Source organism: Podarcis gaigeae (genome assembly GCF_964106915.1).
Source record: "Podarcis gaigeae genome assembly, chromosome: 14".
In the NCBI taxonomy this organism is placed as follows: domain Eukaryota; kingdom Metazoa; phylum Chordata; class Lepidosauria; order Squamata; family Lacertidae; genus Podarcis; species Podarcis gaigeae.
The window spans coordinates 21,802,894-21,825,942 of record NC_139690.1 but is presented as its reverse complement, the minus strand read 5'-3'; the positions used below and the strand labels follow the sequence as shown (position 1 = coordinate 21,825,942).

At 38.9% G+C, this 23,049-nt stretch overlaps 1 protein-coding gene across 16 annotated transcripts in view; it reads left to right on the top strand.

Annotated features, from left to right (window-relative positions):
* The window catches only part of MEF2A (myocyte enhancer factor 2A), an 87,351-nt gene that overhangs the window by 2,138 nt on the left and 62,164 nt on the right, over positions 1–23,049 (top strand). For 3 of the 16 annotated variants that reach the window (XM_083713186.1, XM_083713191.1, XM_083713190.1), the window contains exon 2: positions 7,218–7,287. The exons of 10 other annotated variants lie outside the window; for them this stretch is intronic. The gene's annotated coding sequence lies outside the window, so the exon portion shown is untranslated. Of the gene's footprint in view, positions 1–7,217; positions 7,323–11,675; positions 11,734–23,049 lie in introns of those variants that run through there. 3 more of the 16 variants (XM_083713187.1, XM_083713194.1, XM_083713192.1) reach the window with 3 other exon arrangements.

The following is a 23,049-nucleotide window of genomic DNA, read 5'->3' as shown; positions in this document are numbered from 1 at the left end:
TATGGGAAGCAGGTTAGGGAAAGTGATTGGTGTTTGTTTAGGGTCCAGACAGGCCTTTAAGAGCTAACTAATGTAATGGAAGGGATGACAGTCTTGTCTGTGGTGAGTAGAAAAGTGGATACATTTGTTTTCTTCTGTTTTTGCTTTTGCTTAGAGTTGTGAGAACCCTCCTTGATAAATGGCAGGTTTTGGCTGCAAATGCTTCTCCGTATTCTGTAAGATCATTACATGTACCTGTTTTGGAAGGGGCAGCAAGGAAGAGGTCCATTGAAACAGTTTGTGTTGTTTGCCAGATAATTTGATATTGGAAAGGTGTTGTGTTGTGTGTTGTTAGCAGACTTCAAGGAAAAAAATTGCACTCCAAAAATGCATGCTATTTTTAAGCTTTATTTTGACTGTCAGTGAAGAAATAAAGATTACAAAGGAACTGAGTTTTTTCTGTCTCATCTAAAACAGCACTTCCATTTGAGAAAGCCCATTTGAGGTTAGCTCAGCTTATAAAGTTAGACTTTTCCAACACTTTTCCTGTTTATATAGGAACCCTGCTGTTGATAAGGGAATCAAAGTGTTAAGCGAGTATTTTGTCCTTGTTAATGTTCTAATGACATGTTGGTAGACATTCTTCCCTTTGAGTGTGTGACTGATTGTCTTTGTTGCTTACTATAAAGAACTGTGTGAGTTGCAAGGCCTTGTCACTGATGTTTATCCTCGCACATTTTTCCCCCTCTTGTAACTCTAGGACTAAAAAGGAGAATTTAGTTTTCCATAGTTGCAACAATATTCTTTTTTCTTTTCAAGTAACACCTGTCCTCCCAAAGCTTTGGGGAAAGAATAAAAAAGGGTTTATTCATTTATTTCAGATACATTCATTGCATTGCATCTTCTCTGGATCACAGCGCTAATAGATTGTAGGGTATGACAATCTATAGGATTATTATCATGCAATCAATCACAATATTATGGTCTAAATTAGCTTCTTAAAGTGTCTTGAATTTAATGTCAGTTGAAGTGGAGGAAACAATTTTTGCAAACAATTCTGCAAAGTTTACCGTTTTTCTAAAGTTTGGGTTATTGTCCACTGGAATCACTGAAAGGGTTAGCAATGCACAAGTACCTAATCACTGCTGGCGTAATGAATCTCCTGTGTTGGGTGAAGTTATTTGGGGAGAGAAGGGAGAAGTAGCATCTGGAAATGCAAGGTAGTGAGATGTTATCGGGTGTATGTATATAAGGTCTTAACAAATTTAGATGGCTGATATCATTTTGTAAAATTTCCTGCTTTTCAGGGGGTTGGATGGTCCTTGGGGCCTTTCCAACTCTACAGTTCTATGATTCTATGAGAGTCTGGTATGAAATTTAACACTGCTTTCAATAGAACCATTCTTTCGAAGCAGCCATATTTGTTGTTAAACAACCTGTAAGAGACTTAATATGAAAGTTTAGTTTAAGATCTTTCAGTGAATGGGGTTTATTCAGGAGTCACATTGGTTGTTGCTCCTATGTAAGCTTTCAAAATACAGTGGAACCCCAGGTTGCGGACATAATCCGTGACGGAGACACATCCGCAACCCGCAGCGTTCAAATCCTGAAGTGCCACGTCTGTACAGGCACTGGTGCGATTAAGCACTTTTGCGCATGCGCGAGCGGCAAAACGCGGAAGTAACCCATTCCGGTACTTCCGGGTTTCCCATGGTCCACAACCCGAAAACACGTAACCTGAAGCATCTGTAACATGAGGTATGACTGTATAGAATAATGCTGTGAGAAAAGAGACTGATGCTTTACTGCAAAAGGAAACAATGTGTCTTATTAAATGATTGCCATATTGTCACCTTCATTTGAATCTGTGAATGAATTGGTAGTAGAATGTGTACTGTTCATCACTAGATTTCTGTGTTTGAGGGCTAGTGTGCATATTATTTGAACATATTTGATTCACATTTCCGTATCCTACTTGGCCAAAATTATACACAGTCTGGTTAGACTGTCATCTTACTCAGCAGTTGAGGAAACAAGAGCCAATCTTGAGAGAGCCAATCTTGAAACAATGCCATCTTGAGCTGAAGGGCATGCATATTTAGTAGTACGTAACAATTGCCTATATTTTCTTCTGGTTGTGGTAGATGCTAAACTACGCATTGATAGACTACAATTAATTTGTTACAAAATGTTTATTTTCAACTTTCTTATTTTATTTTAGTGAGGTATGCAATGCTATCAGTGTAGAAGGAAAGCGTGATACAAATCCAAGGGTATTTAAAACTTGCTGAATATTGAGGTTGGCAAGAAATGCCAAAAACTTTTAAACTCTTATTTATTTGTATACAAATATATTCTGCCTCCTGGACCTCAAAAGCGCCCCCCCCAAAGTGGTTATCAGCACTTGTAAATCTTAAGCCCAATTAAGTGTTTCAAGAAAATGGCCAAGTTTTAATCTACACTTCCCTTATTTACCTGTAAAGGATGAAATTTCCAGGGTCTATCTTTTAATTTCAGAAATAGTTTTATGATACCGTAACTTTGGATATTCTATCTGTACATCTCAAATATGAAAGGCCCTGTAAAATACCCAGAAATGAATACTTTTCATTTCTTTTAGTACTGTATGGGCATTGACAGAACAAGATTGAAAACCTCCACATTGTGAAGGATTACCGTATTTTTCGCTCTATAAGACGCACCAGACCACAAGACGCACCTAGTTTTTGGAGGAGGAAAACAAGAAAAAAAATATTCTGAATCTCAGAAGCCAGAACAGCAAGAGGGATCGCTGCGCAGTGAAAGCAGCAATCCCTCTTGCTGTTCTGGCTTCTGGGATAGCTGCGCAGCCTGCATTCGCTCCATAAGACGCACACACATTTCCCCATACATTTTAGGAGGGAAAAAGTGAGTCTTATAGAGCAAAAAATATGGTAAATTCTTCTTCAGAGACTTTCTTTAAGTCTTGAAGATATGGGAGTTCAGACAGAAAATACATGGGAAGATTTCTTTAGACTTTGATCAGATCCTTATCTTCAATCATAGTTTTCACCCAGTCCTTGCATGTGATCACCTAGCTTTATGATCACATATGATTGTGCAGATAACCATTTAAAAGGTAGTGTGGCTCACATCTGGAGCAAAGTGGCCCAAAGTTGTGATACTTGCCATAACATGGATTTAAACTTAGAGATTTAAAAGCTCAAATTAACTTTTCTTGCACAAGCCGCCAATATTTGCAGCTCGCATACTTTAAAAAAAGCCACTGCAATAACCTTGTTTTATTTAAGAGATTATGTTTTGTTTAACAAATCATTAGGAGCAATATGTTAATCACATCTAGTTCAACAAGAAATAATAATAATTCATAAAAATGTTTTCATGTGCTGACTGATACCAACAATTCAAATGTCTTGAATTTACTTTGCCAAAAGGTTTTCTTTTAACAAAAATAAATATACTGTTTCTGGAACATTCACTTTTGATTCACTAGGTCATAACTTGGTGGCTAGTATGTGTACATGTTGTTGTACAATGCATGTATGAGGGGACTAGATGCTGATACGCTCAACTTTCTGTATGTTTGAATGTAAAGTTATTAAGCAGAATATGATTTAATTCTAATGCATGTTGAATGAGTTGGTTTGCACTTAATGCTTGGGTTTGTTCCAGCTCATGCCTATAGCGCTAAACTTCAATGTTATGTGCACAAGCTGGAATGAGCCCAAGGTTACAGTGGGAGGAATTCGATAGTCTCACTTTCTGCAGATCCTCAGGTTTCATTATGTATGAACCAAAGCCAGACTAGTTGGTTTGCAGCTGTCATGCTTTGAACTTGACTTGTTTAGAAATCGATTAGTGTTTGTTTTAAACCAAGGGTAGTCAGTGTGGTTGGTGAACTCCAGATACAATTAGGCTACAACTCCCAACAGCCCCAGCCAGCATGGGCCAATGGCAGAAATTAAAGTCCAGCAACACCTGGAGGGCACCATGTTGCCTACCCCAATTTTAACCCATTTTCTGGTTTGAACATAGCAGGCTAGTATTTCTGGAAACTGAAATGAAATACTACAGTAGTGGGTGTTCTCCTTATCATGCAGGAAAAAGAGGGGAGTGCTCGGGCTTCTTTCAGCATGTTCAGTGGTTTAGCGTTAAGTGCAAACGAGTCCTATGCTTACTTATCTGCTGGCCTTATCTGCTGGAAATACTGGTAAAGAACAGCTTGATCCAGCCCCGCAGCAGTTGTCACTTATGAATGTTCATATGGATACAATGTGCTCTTGAACAAATTGTTGGAATTCATTGCCATGTGGAAGAAGTTTGTTCCTCTGCAACTGTCAAAGTGCTGTGACATCATATGTGTTGCTGCCTGACCTTTTGGCTTTGAAAATGAGTGTGGGAGTTTCCAGTGTACAGGGATTAGTGGGATCAAAGAGGAGGTAGAACTCTGTGCTCTGGGGATCAACCTCCTGCTGAAGAGCAAATTGCCTGGAGCTAATTAGTCATGTACATCACTGCATTCGTGTGCTCAACCTTCTTTTTCTTTAAAAAGGTGTGCACATGTGCTTATTGTGCTCTTGAAGTGAACTGTGTGATGTAAAGTAAGTACTGTACATTAAAATTACACCTTACTGGTTCAGGGAAAGTGCATCAAACTACTAGGAGAAATGCATCAAACACTATAACTATTTAAATAGGTTTACTAGTACATTGCAGGAAAAAACAGCTTGAATTGAAGCCTAACAAACAGTTGTTTGGTTAATAGTATATTGTCTCATATCTGTAGGCTGTGCCATAATTCACTTGTGATTTATCTGAAAACTTGGCCATAGCAACTCTATTCTTGACCCACTTTTTCTTTCTCATCTCATCTTCAGTTCTCATGCTGTAACCGGCTTGTTACAAGATATTATAGCTTCCTGAGTTTTCTTTAAATAAGCCTTCCTGAAATGTACTGCATGTGGACGACTGTCTAATTTAGAACTGTATCTGGCATACTAACCAATGAATGAGTAAAATATAGCAACAGTTGAAAACAAATGCCTCACCAAGGAAATCTTATTCCTACGCCCACTATGTAGTGAACTGAAATTATTATTAGTTCTTCCACAGTATTCTTGAATAGGTTAGTATGTGCTTTGTTTCCCTCTCTTCTGTGGTTTTTTTTTTTTAAAAAAACTGCTCCTTTTTTTAACATTCTGCACTTGAAGATCAGTAAATCCACCACTTAGATTTTCTCTATTTGTATTTGGAGTTCAGAAGCCTTGTAATGATTTTTGGTGGATACTTATAAAGAACATTTTTATACAGGAATGTTCTGAATAAATATTTGTGGGTATAGATGCCACAAGGGATATTCACAGGATACAATGAAAGTATGGTTTTTCTTGGTTGGATATCAGCAACTGAAACGGCAATGACTTGTCACCTTCAGCCTATAGTGGCTGTCAATTCTGGTGAATGTGACAGCTGAAAGCCTAGTTCTCCTGATTTCATTTGTTTCATTTTTAGTCATGTTACATTGCTTGAAGATTAATGGAAGCCATGTCACAAATGTTCAGAGCACTGGGGCTTCTTAGGATACAGATGAGGGAATTTCTCTTAGAATTCTTCTGATTTTCTGATGTAGGTTGAACTGTGGTCACACCATCACTGTTGAAGTCTAAACCTGTGCAAAAACTGAAGTTTTGACTGAAAATAAAAGGATATTGGATAGTCAATCCCCCCTCAGTCGTCCCCCCCAAATCTTCATTTGTACACCCACCCTCTTTCCAGTTTACTTCATGCATTTGGATGAAATAGATTCAGATTTATGAGTGTTCTGTTCCTCTAAGCTGCCAGAGCTGTTGTCTTTATTGCAACCTTTGAAACAAGTAGCAAAGGTGACCTTGACCTCATTCACATGTACCCATGGGAGTTGGAAGCTGCTTCCCTATGCTGTGATTCCTGTATTGCTCGCAAGTGTCCGTGAATGGCTCCTCCAATATTGGTCCTCCAATTCCATGAATCTTTCTACCCTTTTGTCACCCTGCTGGGATAGTAGGGCAGTGATTATTAGCATGGACCTTACCCATGTGATTGCTTGTTCTTTGTTGTATGGTATTCCAGCACATTGGGAGAAGCATTAGAGGAATTAGGATAGCAAGGTGTTGGGGCATTGTGTTAAACAAAACAAACAAAGAGAAAGTAGTCTAATTATTAAAAAATAAATAAAGAAGCCACAATTATTAAAAATAATTAAGACGCCACGATGCAACAATTGAAGGTTGGCGTGAAATACTTTCAGAAAAAGAAATGTTAGAAGGCATGTATGTTTATGAATAACAAGACAGATTTCATTGATGTGGCAAAACATTTCAGCTTCAGCCTTTGTCAACTGCTCTGATAAAAATGAGAGGGTACAGTTGCCAAAGTGGCAATTACAGAGCTTTGAAGATGGAATGTTCAGAGGGACTTCATTTGCTGAAGCTAAGTGATGTTGGTTGAAACAGTGTGGTATTACTGTGTCCATTGTGGAGAACCAGAAGTTTTTCTTCTTTGCTAACATTGTACATTCAGTTGATAACTCTGTTGTAGTTATTGATACAGCAGACAGAATATGGTTCTCAGAACTAAAATGTTTTATCAACTGGTTGTTCCACTTAATTCAATAAAATTGCACATTTGTGGTTCGTAAAGTGTTTGCAAAGGTCAGTTGTGGTTATACCTACATACTGAATATGACATCCTGGTTTTTGTACTTGGTAATATAGATTGCAGGACTGGCAATCCTGGTGCTATTGAAAGTAACTGCCTCCATGAAATACACACAGGTGATACAGAACCAAATTGATTAAAAAGGCAACCAAATACAGATGTTACCCAAAAAGAAACATGAGCATAAATTTTCCTAATAATTATGCATAACAGTAAAATCTTGACCTATACAATAAATAAGACACACTTAAAAAGAAAAATATTAGTTCCCAAGAGAGGCCACATGACTTTGTCTAAGTTGGGTAGCCTTCACTGTGAATTTAGCTGTATTAAACATTACAGACCTCTCTGTACTGGAAAACCCATATTAAATGTTATCTATACCACTGAGGGCATCAGCCACCACTAAAGTTTTCTCTATCTTTGCTTAGGTATTTTATACAGCTTACAGTATACATATAGTGTGTGGCATCCTCTATCCAAGGGCTACCGCATATGCCAAAACACTGATCTCTGGGGATTTTCTTAAATCTCCCTTCCAGGCAATTGGCTTCATAGTCTGAAAATGTGGGCCTGAAAGTACTTTGCAGAGAAAATGTGGATTTACTTCAGGCAAGTATTTCTCTTCCCTGCGGCGTGAGTTTTTGGTGGTGAAACTATCAGAAAATCTGGATAAAGTAATGGCATTCATGTTCTGTTCAGTAACAGGTATTGGAACCACACTTTAATATTGTAATGGCTAAGTTGGATTTCAGCCGCAAAAAAGGTGCTGGGCCTAGTCCATGTGTCCTCATTCTTTTACTGTTAGCTGTCCAGGTGTTTGTGGAGGATGACTGAGACTGCTCTATTATACACAATTTTAACCAGTTCATTTATTGTTTATCTCATTTTTTTAAAAAATAAGAGAAAATTGCCCTGAAAATGAAATATAAAATTGGCATTACTCCAGCTTCTTCCCACAGGGGAGCTGTGGGCGTTCCTGGTAGGAGATCAGTTATGTCAACTGAAGAGTAACCTTAGCAGCAGAAACTGAGGAGTAGCTCTGGTTTACCAAACTTGCCTGCTCAGTATGCAAAGATCGCGTCTTGCCTGTGTACAGTTTGCATCAAACCATTACATAGGATGATGGCTTGACTTGTAAGGCAAGTTGTTTGAATAAATAATACCTGCATATTGCACAATATTAAAATAGATGGGCTATCGATCATAGTTCTCTGTTCCCAGTAGTCCAGGAGTCGGCAAGGTTTACCTCACCTGGGCCAGTTCACTCCAGCAGAGATCCCTCTGTGGGCCGGATTGTGCCCACGCCCACGATTTCTGGCATCTGCGCAGACGCGATTTCTGGCATATGCCCATGCGCAGGTGCATTTTGCGGCCTCTGCGCATGCGGAGACGCAATTTGCAGCGACGTGGAAGCGAGTCACTGTGCTGCGCCAGTTTAGCGCAGTTTAGCACGGGGACTTGCCAAGTGGGCAGCTTGGTTCAGGGATGGCTCGTGGGCCAGTTAATTGACCCCCATGGGCTGCTTGTGGCCCATGGGCCTTAGGTTGCCAACCCCTACAGTAGTCTATTTCTAATAATCTGTTCACTGAGTAGAGCTTCCTCTACTTTTAACTGGATATTGAGATCCCACTTCAGACTGTACTTCCTTTGCTGCCTCTCATCATATCCTAAAAACCTGTCACAAAGACCGATGATCACTCTCCAGTTGGTCTCCCACTGCAAAATTCTTAGTTAAGGGGCACATTTGTGATTACATAATAAATAATCTATCTCACTCCCACCGTTTAAGGAGGAGTATGTAAAATTCCCTTCTGTGTTATCCTGTCCAGCTCCACAGGTTTTACAGGAATTGTCATTACAAGGACAAAATTTAGAATTGCTGATAGGTGGCAGAAGTAGAGTTTGTGAAGACTTGGAGGCTGGTGAATTGCTTTAATAGGAGGCTTGTTGACATCTTCAGCAAGACATTCAGAGTTTGCCAACAATGGGTAGCGTTCTCTGATCGCCAGGTGATAGATTTCCATCTAGCGTCTCCCAGCTACCACAAATAGGACATGTTGTTCATTGTTTATTGACACCTACTTTGATGGAGGAGGTTTTTTCTAGACAGGATGGAGGCCTAGTGGATGCTGCAAGTACAATTACAAGAAAGAAATCAATTACAAGAAGAGAATATCCTCTAGGCAGAAGGTGTTCACTGATCCTTCTTAGATATTGTTGTTTGTTGTTGCAAGTGTGCTTGATTCTGAGAGCCAAGCTGTAGACAATTAAAAAAAAATGCTTTGCTTAGCATCGTTCCTGGTATAGGTATTTTTTGACATTACTGGGTTTGTTTCAGAGTTTAGTGACTATTTTGTTGTTCTTAATGGTGAGAAGGACATCCAAGGGAAGGGATGTGTGGATTTTCAGTGTTGCTACTGAAGGTTAAGTTGATAGGTGTATAGAATTGATGTAGTTTTAAAAAAATTGTCCTAAGACCCTTTTTACCATTGGGCTAAACCATAAAGATGCCATCAATGTATTACCACCATATAAGTTGTTTGCTAATAAGCTGTTTGAAGATGTCCAAGTTTTTCCATGAACAGATTTGCACACATACATGCACACGCCCTGCTTAATGCCAAAAGAAATCAAATCCTTGATCCAGATGGCTTCACAGCAAGTTATTACAAAATCTTTTCCTCTATATTAGTCAAACCAGCCATTGAAATCAGTTAGTGAACTATTGAGGAACAGTACATTATACCTGAAACATGACTAGATACTACTATTGTGACAATTCCTAAAGAGGGAAAATGCTTATTAGTTACCTCATGCCAATTTATCACTTAAACCTCTAGTATAAGATTTTTACTGATACATTATCAAGAATAGCAAATGGTATTATACACAAATACATATACAGAAACAGCAATCAAGTAGACTTCATTTGGAAGAGGAAAATGAGAAATAATATATGTTTTTTAGATTTTGCATGCACTAAGGAAGAGGAAATGGTGATGAATGACCCTTTTTATCTGAGATACTAAAATACTTCAACTTTGTAGCATCATTTTTTACATGGGTATAAACTACTTAATGAAATCCAGAAGCAAAAGTATGTCCTAATGGGATTATTCTGCCAGGTTCTAGACAGTTTCCTGTTATTGCCTTTGTTTATTCTAGCAATCGAATTGTTAGCAATTATAATGAGAGCATAAAAATACAATAGTGGTTAGATCAATAAATACACAGAAAAACATTGATATGGATTTGCCTCATGCTCTGTCTTTCCAATCCTTTCCACTCTGTTCAAGTTTCTCCTACCCCATCACTTCTAGTGTGTCCCACTAACCTTCCAAATGGACCACCAGTTTCCTAGAATGATGGAGCAGCTGCTGCTCCCACCATTCTTCACAGATACTCATGGACCACAGTTTAGGAACCTCTTCTTTAGAGGTTAAAACAGCTGTAATTATCAATATATGGAGTACTGGTGACTGACTGTCACTAGCTCATAGTGGTCACACTTCTTAATAATTATTTTTCATACTATAAACTGATGAGAATTGCTATAACAGGACTAAAATGTAGGCTTAGGTCCTTGTTAATGTAGCGGTTGCTTATGAGGAGTAAGAATTGCCTCTCCGGTCAGGTTAGGAAGTCTTTGTTTTGAAGAGAGTGATTGTTCCCGCTCCTTCCTTTTTTTCGGCCACTGGTGTGCCATACAGGTATGTGCAGTCGTATCGTAGTACAACATTGTTAGCAGCTCTCATAGGGTATATTTGCAAAGTGGATGTATAGGTTTTTGTACAGCATCTAGGAAAAGCTGACATTTGCAAGGGCATCAGTTGCTGGTGCAGATCTGGCAGTTGTAACATATAAACTGGTCTGTGGCCCTGTTCTCAGTCCAAATGGAATTATTTGTGAGGTTAGATAACTCGGTTTGCTGTTGGCCTGATCCTAACATGACATGGATTTTGCACACCAATAGAGCATATCAGAGATCTTGATATTTTGGGTGCTCTTGGCACCCAAGCCAAAACTGTTGATCACTGGGACCTTGCCCCTTTAGCTCAATTATGTACATGTCTTCTTGGTAGCAACAGCCACTGAGTTCAATGAATCTCATTATCAGGTAAGCATGCACAGGATTGTGACTTTAGGCTACTGTGGTATACACAATTAACTTGGAGTTGCTCTAATGTTTCTATGTTTTTTAATTTTTTATGTTTTATTATTTTCTGTAAGCCACTTTGAGACATATAGTGAAAAGAAGGTATAAATTCTATAAAAAAATCCCACTAGTTTAGTACTGTATTGCGCTTCTCTCTGCCATTTACACCTGTACTAAAATATTGGTGATAATCCAAAGCATTAAAGTAGATAAACTGAGTTTTCTGCATTTTTGAGAACTGTCCATCTGTTGGTCTCACTTAAAAAAAACCCCAAATTGTACAATCAGTGCTACTTTTAGTGGCAGAGATCTTCAGAGGTCAACTGTGCATGTCAAAAGTTCATATGGCATTGTTCTACTGTAGAGTTGAAGGGGTAACAGTTCTCTGTTTACTTTACTTAGGACTCATCCATGCTGGAGATAATGTGGATTTCAACACTGTGTGTGTGTGTGTGTGTGTGTGTGTGTGTGTAGAATCCACATGATGTGCTCTTCATCCAAGTAGCAGTCCGTAACCCACTCCCCCAATCTGGATATTCCCAGTCTCTGAATAATCCAATAGGGGAAGAAAATCCAATATAAAATCACACATTACAAGACTGAGTGACCACATTCTGTGGGTAGGCTTTAGAAGGGTGGTGACGTTTTGCTGGATGCGATCTATTACCTCACCCCAACTCCCATGTTGTTTCTATCAGTCCAAAGGAAGGATGCAGCCCAACCTTTTTCACCTGCTGTTGTTGAAGGCATATTTATGGTATTATTATTTTTTACACAGCTCTTTTGTGTAGAAGTGCTCTTGCACAAAAATAGCTGCATGAAAAAAAAATTGCTCTTATAGGTACAGGAGGCAGAAAATGAAAATGGGAGGAAGCAGCAGCTTTTCAGAATGTGAATATGTATGTATTAAAGTAATATTTCTAGCCATGTGTGAGGGTGTTTCTAAGCTAAATGGGATTAAGTACTTTTGGCCCACTTTCATGGCTGCATGGATTAAAAGTTCTGTCTTGGAAGATGTGGTTTTTTCCCCGTATTTGAAATAAGGATAGAATGCTTTACATCTTCTCCAAGCTTTAGATTCCTATTGTATTTTTTCTTGGCAACTGGTTGTGAAGGGTGTGTATTAATGTTGCATTTGGAACTTCAGCTTCAATGTTCAGTTCAATGCACTCCCGTTTTTATAATAGTGTGTTAAGGTTTTCAGAATGGATCTATTTTGTAGCTATAGTGAAAACAAAAAAAATGTTTCTCACTATATCTTTAAAACAGATGATTGCTGAAGTATGTATGATAGCTGAAACATACATAATCACTGCAAAATCTTAAATTTTTCACAATGAATTTACAATACTGTGCCTGACTTAAGTTGTAATGGGGTCAGTACTACTATCAGACACCTGAACAGTGGGAAAATAAAGGAACGTGGGATAGGAAAAGGAAGCTGAGAGTGAGGCAGCCTCTTGAATGTTTAAGGTGCACATGGGATGATATTCACACATTTCCATCTTTCCTGGTTGAGACAGAACACAGGATGCAATGGGAATAACATGGACCAATCCCAAAAATAAAATCAATAGGTATCATGAGAGGGCTCTCACAAGATCAATCCGTTGAACAGTAAACTAATGATATACCAATATATCACAACGTCTGATATAAGGATAGAACTATGTAAAGGCAAACGAGGTAATGTCCTGGCAAATGCTACCACTCAGGGTTCTAAAACTGATACATACCTTTGCCCATTTACATCAGTTTTTTAGTACAAAGCAATAGGGGTGGCAGGAATAATGAGCGAAGCGATGACCAGCTTTCCCCACATCCCCACTGTACATACCCACATTGTGATTCATGATAGATCACCATGTCAAATATTATGAAACTGTTACCACAATACGGATTTTAAACCAGTTTTGTAAAATATATTCATATATTGCCCAGTCAGCAAACTTTTTCAGAAGGGGGCAGGTCCACTGTCCCTCAGACTATATTTTGAAAAAGAAAGAAAGAAATAACGAATTCCTATGTGCCACAAATAACCCAGAGATGCATTTTAAATAAAAGCACACATTCTACTCATGTAAAAACACCAGGCAGGCCCCACAAATAACCACCAGATGCATTTTAAATAAAAGGATACATTCTACTCATGTAAAAACACGCTGATTTCCCAGACTGTCCACACATTCGGCCCCCGGGCCTTAGTTAGTCAATCCCTGGCCCAGCCCTACAGTAGACCAAAGTGTGTTTTCCAAGGTTATCAGAGCTCTTGGTTTCAGGCAAAGATTCAAAATTGTTAAGAGCCTTTCAAGTTGGTTATGGTTACAAGTCTGGAATGAATAACTTAAGAGTTAATAAATTTGACTTGTGACTGTCCAAAATATTGTTCTTAACATTTATTTTGTCTTGCATGCCTGCACTGCTAACACACTGCCTGTTATGTCAGACTGACCTAGGGGTCAACCTAGCACAGCAGATCCTTAATACTGGTCCTTGACTTGATAGTATGTTATGCTGCCAGAATTGAACATAGCAATATTGTCCATATCAGTTCTGAATATGTGAATTATGGAATGTGCTTAATAGGATACTTGAGTAACTTTTAAATAAGGTACGTTGACGCTAACTGCCGTACTACCCAGTATTGTTTGTGAAAGGGAGCTGATGTGTCCTGTTTTTGCTTAGAGCTTTATAAACACTTGCAATTGGAACTGCACCTGCATCTTAGAGTATTACTTGCCGCATTTTGTCAGCTGGCTTCAAGCTGTCAATTCCTGTTTGAATTTTTTGCTCTTTCAGGAGAATAAATGATTTTTTTGAGGTGAAAGTTGACATGAAATCGACCCTGCAGACTTTCTAAACATGTACTTCAAAAGGACTTAGTTTACTAGTAATTACTTAAAATTTTTTTTAGTAAATAAGTAATAATTTTTAATAGCAGTACTTACTCTTAAAAAGACATTAAGTACAAAAATCTAACTTCATAATTTGTGCGGTATAAAAAAAAATACACTGTTTTGCTTTGCTTCTTCCGTAATCCATCTTTTGTGGGGGTGTAATAATTTTGGAAATTCTTTGTTGCATGTTTAAGTTTTGTCTAATTATGAAATCGCTTTAGGCAGTGAACTGTTACTGTCTTTCTTTCTGTAACAGTTCTAATTTGTATCTTAACACAGCTAGCTCTCTGCTTCTTGCCCCCCCCCCCCCCCCTTGTAGAGACTTCTGGGAACTATGGTACAGCAAGGAGTAACTCTAAAGGACTGCACTATCATATACTAGGGAAAATTAACTGTGGTTGTCAGAGCAAGACTCCTGTTGATACTGTACCTTGATGGCTCTAAAATCCGCCACTCTTTGTAACATTTTCTTAATAGCCAAGAGGAATGAAATACGTTTTCTAAATTTTGGGCTATGCAACAACAGTAAGGTGATGTCATGAGCCATGCTTTCTTGTCAAGCAAAGCTTCCTTTTAGGTATGACCTGGTAATTGCTGAAGCACAGTGGACTCTAGGGAGCGATTCAGCCTCTTTGTCTTATGTTACCTTGGAATTTGCAGGTTGAGAAGGCTGTAGCTCCTAAAAAAATAAAATAAAATAAAATAAAATATAAAATAGAATAAAATGCTTTGTCCAGTATGGTGACAAAGGAGTAAAAAGAACAGCATTGTAGAATTAGAGGTGTTTGGGAAATAGGGCTGATGTTGCTTTAATCAAAACTCTTTCTTTAACCAGGGTGCTGGAGAAAGTGCAATCCCTCTCTCTTTCTCTCTCTTTTTTAAAAGAATCAACAACGTTTATAAGACTCCAGTACATTCTTTTCTGATGGAAACATGCCTAACAGCTAACCTTAATTTTCTTCTGCTTTGGGGAAGAGGAACTGTGGTAATAGTTCTTAGGATGAACAAGGAATCCCAGAAGCAACATAGGAAAAAGAATGCATTGCATCATGTCACAATTGGCTGTATTTGAAATATGATATTTAAATTGCCTTGAGTTAAATCATTATCCAGAAAATGGACTTGTTTTAAATTGGATTTCTATTTTGAAGCTTATATTACTGGAGCAAACATTACTGGTTGCTATTACAATGAGAACATAAGGATTGTAACTAAATAGAGCCTTTACGCAAACTAGAAGCATAATCCGAAACCATGTGATCCATGTAGTTAATAAGCATAGCATATTTACGTTTGCTTAGACAATAGAGGCATCTCTGTTTTGGTTCTCTGGACCAGGCTGCTAAGCAAGACCACTTACTTGAAGACTGATCCAAAATATACTACAAGCAAGGGCTGGTAGCTACTGAACAAATTACTGTTTCAGTGAGAGAGAAAGTAAATATCCCTGATATTTAGTTGGTGGAACAATAAATATTCATTAAATTGAACAGTGTTAATTGGGAGAACTTAAAGCAGGAGAACATAATCATGTGTTTGGGCTTCAAGGGCAACTGTCGTGATATACAGCACAATAGCTCCTGGATCCTATTGCTTTGACTTGGTAATACCTGGGCCCTCTGGGAAGGCCATGATAATCTAATGTGCACTGTTTATGGCAACATGAGAAAGGGCCTTTTCTGCAGTGGCTCCCTGTTTGTGGAATGCTCTCCCCAGGGAGGTTTGGCTGGCAACTTCTTTATACATCTTTAGGCAGCAGGCAAAAACATTCCTCTTTAACCAGGCCTTTGGCTGATTGACATCTGATGCCCTTTTAAAATACGTTGTGGAAGTGGAGATTATTTGGTTGTTTTTTTCCTGTTTTGATTATGTATTTTGTGTTTTTTATATTGTGATTATATATTGTGAGCTGCCCTGAGGTCTACAGGTATCAGGCAGTAAACAAATTTAATAAATAATAAACATAATATGTGTGCATGCACGTTCCTGACTTGTTTGAACTTTAGAAATTATTTTTATTAGAACACTTGTAAATACAATATTTTAAGACATGACAATTCAACAGCACACGTTTCTGTTAACATACTTTATGTTTTAAGGGGGGGAAACTTACATACATACAATTTTTTTTAATGCAGCCTTTTCACAGTTGAAAACATTCTCAAAAGCAGGCAGGGTCAGGGGCAGCCAGGTACACTTCCCCTGGACCTCGGAAGGCTAAGCCACCTAGGGGGCTCCTTTTTTGTTTGTGTTGGGTCACTAGCCATGATCCTGCTCTTTTGGTACTTGATTGAATATAAAATGTGAGAAGAAGGCTGAGCACATCAGAAAAAGTCACTTATTGGTGTTGTATTCATTCATTTGGTTAGTACTTCTGTGAAATAGTGCCTTTTTAGAAACGGAAAAATTCTAAGCTGCAGAACTGCATGATAAGTAATTAACTGATAGACAGGAAAGATTTGCTAAAATCTTGGCCGGGGAGGGTGGGATACAAATAAAAGTTAATAATAGAATATTATAGAATATAATAATAATAATAATAATAATAATAATAATAATAATAATAATAATTTTAGCCACCTCTGTTTAGCAAAAAGCACAACAACAATTTAACTGACAACTATTTCAAAGTAGATGACTTACAGCAATGCAATTTCCATGAATGCACAGAGTTAGACAGAAAATCATTTTTAAAAACAGTGAATAATGCTGTCCCCTAACCCCTGTTTATTGCTGATGCAAGTTGAAATAGTAGACTGCTGTGACTGTAATATCAGCTGTTCCTAGCCAATCATTAATGGTCATTGCTTCAGCTGCTATAGCTCTTCAAGCAAGCAGATAGCGAAAGAGTAGGGGATGTACTGCCAGCCTTGGATCCCTTGGCAGTGATTTCCTTTTCTGAGTCAGATTCGCAAAGACCTCTGGCCTATAGTATATCTCTGCTATGATCTGTTTGTAGAGTTTACTCATAAATCATGATGTTGGAAAATGCATGTATTATCACCTTTTACAGTTTAATTCATGTGTATTAAGCTGTATGGTACCAATAATGGCATGTAAATGTGAAACTATAAAACTCAATTTCTGGGAACATCCATTATAAAACTTCATTTTAAGCACCTAATTAGTGCTTCTTATGAAAGGTATAAAAGTATTTTTGTGTTGTGCAGAGTGGGGATCTGGAAGGTTTGAACAGACCTTCTATCCCCTAAGATCCCATTGTTTCTGGGCATAGACTGGGAGATGGAGTGGGGGGAAGGAGTGCCCTGTTGGGATTCTCCATGAGTGTGTGCAGCAGACACCCATGTCACTTTAAAAGCATAATCAGCTTTGACAGTATTTTTAAAGCTCAAATGTGTGATAATTGTGTTAGTGAATGGATAATCTGTGCTGCATATTCTAATGTAGAAATCAAAGCAATGCATGCTTTGGAAAGTAAAATAATATTCTGATTGAATTTCATATAATTTGAATAATATACTGTTCTTGCATAGTCTTAATCCTCCATTGAACTTGAACGTGGTGGCACAGTTGAAACGTGAAGTATCGGACAGGACTTTTTATTTTTAATAACTCAATAAGCTCTTGAACCCCCCCCCCCAACATCTACAATTGGAAAACAAGCTCATTGGAAAGGTTAAAGAAGCTGTCTGCTTGTGCACTGCACAGTCCAGTCTAGTCCAGTGCCCATACATGCAGCCTTTTCTCTCTTTGGTAAGCTGCAGCTGACTCCAGAAATGTTCAGTCAACCATAGATGTCTATTATGTCAGGACTAGGAGATCCTGGTTATCAGATTTGGAGCAAGCTATGACCTGAAGCGAACTTCAAACCATGATTAAAGATCCAGACTTGTTCAGAGTCTGATAACCAGTGTTCCCTGTTAAGACTTAACTAGGAAACTATAGTTAACTGAAGACTTCCTGGGTTACTGCTCTGTGCCAGAAGAATAAGTTCAAGCACATAATGCCTTTTTCAGCACACAAATGATCATCTATTACAAGCACTGTATGCTTTGTTACTGTGTGGTTTTGGACTACTTGCTTCCTTCACTCTAACATGGGGGTGGGGAGGGGATGACTGATCTGCATATCCTGTGGTCAAGGCTGGTGCAAGAGATGGTACTGCTGGAATTATTGCTGCTGCCCCCACTCCACTTCTCTGCCTCTCTGCCTGCTTGCTTGCTTTGTCCTTTTGCTGCTGCATTAGTAGCATCAGCACTGACTCTCTGTCTTCCTCTTCTTCCTGCCTCACTCAGGAGGGGCAGCAGGATCCTGGGAGAGTGCTTCTGCTCCTACTATGGTGGCTAGAAATGGCCTTAATTTTTATAGTTATTTAGCGCCTTTGCCTTTCATAGAGTGAGGCAGGGAAGATGGGGAGGGCGCAGCAAAGAATTTGGCTGGCTGGCAGGCATTGTTGAACAGACAATGAGAGAAATGAGCAGTGGGTTCCAGTGTGTGTATGCGTGCCAGTTCACTGTTACTCCACATCCACCACCTGAGATTATTGTCTCTGCTTGCCTTATGAAAGATTAAAGCCCTGTTTGTGGTGATTTATAAAGTATTTTGCACATTTGGGCAGCAAATGACATTTTGAGACTCTTAACTCAATAAAAACCTTCAGTCGCAAGTCTTCAGATTTGAGCAATTTTACTGCTTAAAACCATTTAGGTAGCCCAATCTTGTGCAAGCTTACTCAGAAAAAAATAGATGTTCAGTCAGGTTAAAGGTAGATGCTTATAAAATTGAAGCCTAAATCATCTTAAAGTCTATTATAAATGGAGCTCTGAGGTACAGCTATGATTCCAAGGGGCAACCTTTAAAGGGGACACAAAATGAACTGAGTTCATCTTATAGGAAATATAAGCACATGATTCATCCTTTAAAAAATGTAAACTTGAATGCTGTTTTCATGAGAGTTATACATAGCTAGTCCTGGTGGGCTGTTTTGAGAATGTAGTAGGAGTAGATAAGACCAATCCTTTCCATGACCTTCAGACAACAACCCCCTTTGAACAGCTGTCCCCCACTGTGCCATTCTCTTCATCTGGAATAGATGAAACTGCATTCTTTCCAGTGTTAGAAACTGACATATGAAAACTAGGAGCTGAATGGCACCTTAAACCTAGGTTATGAGCACAACAATGGAATGTCTAGCCACACTTTTTTAATCACAAGAATACAAAGCTGAAAATGAATGAACTGCAGCCAAAATATTATGTTTGTTTTCCACATGGTCTAGTCCTTCCCCTCCCCACCCACCTAATATCCCTAGAGGGTCTCTTCTCTAGTCTTCAGAAAGTAGCTGGTAGTGGGGAGGCAGAAAAGGGTCCTCCTTTCTTTCCACTCTTCAGTTTTAATCCAAAATCTTAGGCTCAGTACTGCACCCAGAGCTTAGAAACTACTCGCACTAATGAAATTTTCTGTTGCAAAATTCTCCTAGAACAATGGGTGTTTCGAACACTGATTCTTTCCTATTGTTTCAAGATGCCACGTAGTGCATCTTCCCCACATCATTCTTCCTTGCTCTCCCACCTGCTTATTATGTGCTTTTCTGGATTGACTGTTGAGATGCTACCTGGTTTTATAACTTAATTCATGCAGCTAGAAAAAACAGATCAGTGTCAGCGTTTCAAGCTTTTGACCTGCTTCTGCTTAGGGAAGAAACATTGCATCTAACTTCCTGATCTATGCTGCTCAGCCAGAGAGACTTTTACGAACTGTATCAAGGTGCTGAGGCAGACGCACATGGGAGTACATTTCACTGAAGTTAGTTGGACTTAAAAGCTAGCAAGTTTAAAACTAGGTGGTAGAAGAAGACGTTGCATATGGATCAGTACTCCATCTTTTTTTTTTTAAGTGTGCAGTTTGTATAATAAAATGTCATCAGCTATCCCATTCACAAAATCAGATTTTTTTCCTTTGTAAAAGCAGATGGTGTGGGGAGTTCTTCCAAGAAAAACTGGTTAGTACTTGCCTTAAACAAAACTATATATCAACAATAAATAAGTTATTTCATAACTTTGAACATATAAAAATGTATGCCTTAAGCACTGTTGCACAAGGGTTCTACTTTGGAGTTCAGTGTGTGTCATGACAAAATTACAAACGTATTCTCCTCTTCCATGACAGGTTAAGTATACCCAGGAGCATTTGGTGAGGGACTTTGTCAAAAGCCCCCCTGCTTCTGATTTATTTAAATATTTTTTTAAAATTGGTGTCAGTGCTTTAATCAATATACTCCACTACTCCCCCCCCTTTGCATCTCTTAATGTCCAACTGCATTCCTTTTTCAAACTTATTTCCCTTCCTTTCTGTTCTCCATTTGGGCCAGGCTTCCATTTTATGAAAAAGCGATTGGTTAGTTTCCTTGACGATGCTTTTTAAACATGCTGGTTAAAAACCAGCTTGATGGTAATTTCTTGATCTGTGCTGTAAATTCTAGCTGAGCTTGTGGTTTGAATACCCTGGTATTGAATCCTTTCCCCTTTCCCTTTCAGCTTCCTTTTTACCAATCACCTCATTTTTGAAAAGTTTCTTTTTTTGAAGTGAACTGTAACTGTTTTGGCATTCCTCATTTTACAGAGGGGTAAAATGACAAAGGAGAAAAGAGAATACACCAGGAGGAAGGTGACCAAAGTCTATCTAAATAAAAAATGTCTTTAACTGAAAAACTGCAGCACTTTGGAGTCAGGACTCTTGTTTCTGTTTCAAGGGTCAGACAGAGACTTCTGATATAAAGCTGTCCCTGTAATCCCCATGTCTGTTTGTGTGTGGGGGGGTGTTATGGGTTTGTTCTGTTTTTGTTTGTTTTTATTATATATTATGTGTTTTTATTTTGTATTTTTATGCTGTGAACCACCCTGAGATCCTCAGACAAATTAAATAAATAAAATGTAGGACACAGCTTGTGTCCTAAAAGGATATTTTGTGAAGTTTAAAACTGAGTGGCTGGTGTCTTGTTCAGTCCTGTATCTTTGTTACCCTTGTCCTTTCTATATTGCCCTAATGTCATCAGGACAGAAGCAGTTTTCTCTGTTAAGTCAGCAAATATGTTGATCTAGTACAGGGGTAGGCAACCTAAGTCCTGGGGGCCTGGATGCTGCCCAATCGCCTTCTCGATCCGGCCCGCAGAGTCTAGGAATCAGCATGTTTTTACATGAGTAGAATGTGTGCTTTTGTTTAAAATGCATCTTTGGGTTATTTGTGGGGCATAGGAATTCATTCACCCTCCCCCCAAATATAGTCCAGCCCACCACATGGTCTGAGGGACGGTGGACTGGCCCACTGCTGAAAAAGGTTGCTGACCCCTGGTCTAGTAGTTACAGTGGTACTTGAGGTTACATATGCTTCAGGTTACATACGCTTCAGGTTACAGACTCCGCTAACCCAGAAATTGTACCTTGGGTTAAGAACTTCGCTTCAGGATGAGAACAGAAATCGTTCTTCGGCGGCGTGGCGGCAGCAGGAGGCCCCATTAGCTAAAGTGGTGCTTCAGGTTAAGAACAGTTTCAGGTTAAGAACGGACCGCCGGAACGAATGAAGTACTTAACCCAAGGTACCACTGTATTCCTCAACAGAGGCAGGAAGCTATCTTACAGCAAACTGCTTGTCTGTCTAGCCCAGCTGCGTGACTGGTAGTGGCTCTTCAGAGTATTGGGCAGAGGTATCTCCTGTGCTTTCATCTTTTGTTACCTTCTTCCCTTGCTAAGGATCTTATTTCATTTAAGGATGCCATGTGCAGGTGGCATCTGTATTCAGTAGTGCTACCTTCCTAAATGTAGCCTGCTCCATGATGTAAAAAGGGGTAGTATTTATATCAAGGACACATTGGCACTCTTTGTCTACACAAAGCTGTATTTTACACTCTGAGCCAATGGTAACACATGTGTCCATTTTCAATTTCTTCTTACTTTGTCTCCTGGACATTTTAATGATATTCTAAGCTCTAAAACAAGACTTAGATGTCAGAGGAATATTCAAATGGAATTTCTCAAATTATATTCCTCTTATCCATTTTTAATGCTGCATCAGAATATCATGGCTGTATCCTCAGTTGAGGGTGAATGTGAAATGCTATCTGACTAATCTCCTGGTGCTGCCACTACTTATTAACTCTGAGAATTGTGTTTAGTGCATTTGCCCATTTTCCTATACATGACTGAAAGGTAGTGCATTTTGTGACAGGTGACTGAGACAATTTGTGTTGATTTCAGTAAGCCATTTCCCCCTTTATGAGAAAGATTTAGAAGACTGCAAACTCTGTAATCAATCCTATTTTTTTTTTAATTACGGTACTTTGGCAGACTTGGATTGGGGCCAACGGTCTGTAGACCATGGCTGGTCTTGATAGCCAGTCCATGGTCGTTCTTTCCCATTCTTCCCACTTCTTCAATCCAGTGTCAGATGTCTAAAAAGCAGCAAGAAGTCTTGCAGTGTTGTTTCCAAGATTCAGCACCCAATTCTTCAGGTGCCTGAACACATGTGGGGATGTTCCTGATTTCACCCTGGCAACAAGCAGTCCTGCTGCTTATTTAGTATCTCTGGAGTATAAAGTGAAGACACGACACTTCTATAGGCTCAGGGAAAGGGTTGGGAACTGCTTGATTCTGTGCATTAGCTAAACAAAAGGTTCATTTGCCAGTGATGAAGTGTATTTGCAGATCTGTGTTCAAGATGAGCATCTTTACATAGGGCCATAGGCCCAAGGCTTGAGGATACCAAGTGGGGATTTTTTTTACTTTGAACGTTGAATATGTATGCGCACACACACACCTTGCCCATGGAGAATAATAAAGATAGGAAGGTTCATTTGCTCAAAAAATGCCTTGTGTGTCTATATATTGTTGCTTGCATGCATGGTAGCTTAATGCATTCACTTGCCTTTATGTTGACTTAACCAACTCCTGCCTTTTCCTGTACAGTACCTGTATTGTCATGCGGTCAATTTAGAAACCTGTTTCTTTGAGAGCACTCACAGACTTGTACTTTGTGTTCCCTTACGCCCCACAAGCAGATTCCATTCTCCTCCTTCCTGGCTTTCTCTCACCATAGTTCACAGTGGGTGGAATCAGGCAAAGTGTGTTTGGTACTAACCTGGATTATATTTGATTGGGTCCCGAAACATCAATGTGTAGTATCTGCTTAGTATTTGCAGTCTCTGATATATATAATCTACTCATTTCTGAGGAAGTTTCTACATTTTTAAGGAAAATGTAACTTGTGAGCCTCAGTACATATGCACACGTTTCAGCTTGCAAGCCTTTTCATTTATGTGGATGGTGACACAGGCTTATTGGAAAAGTTTGCAAGCAGCAAAGA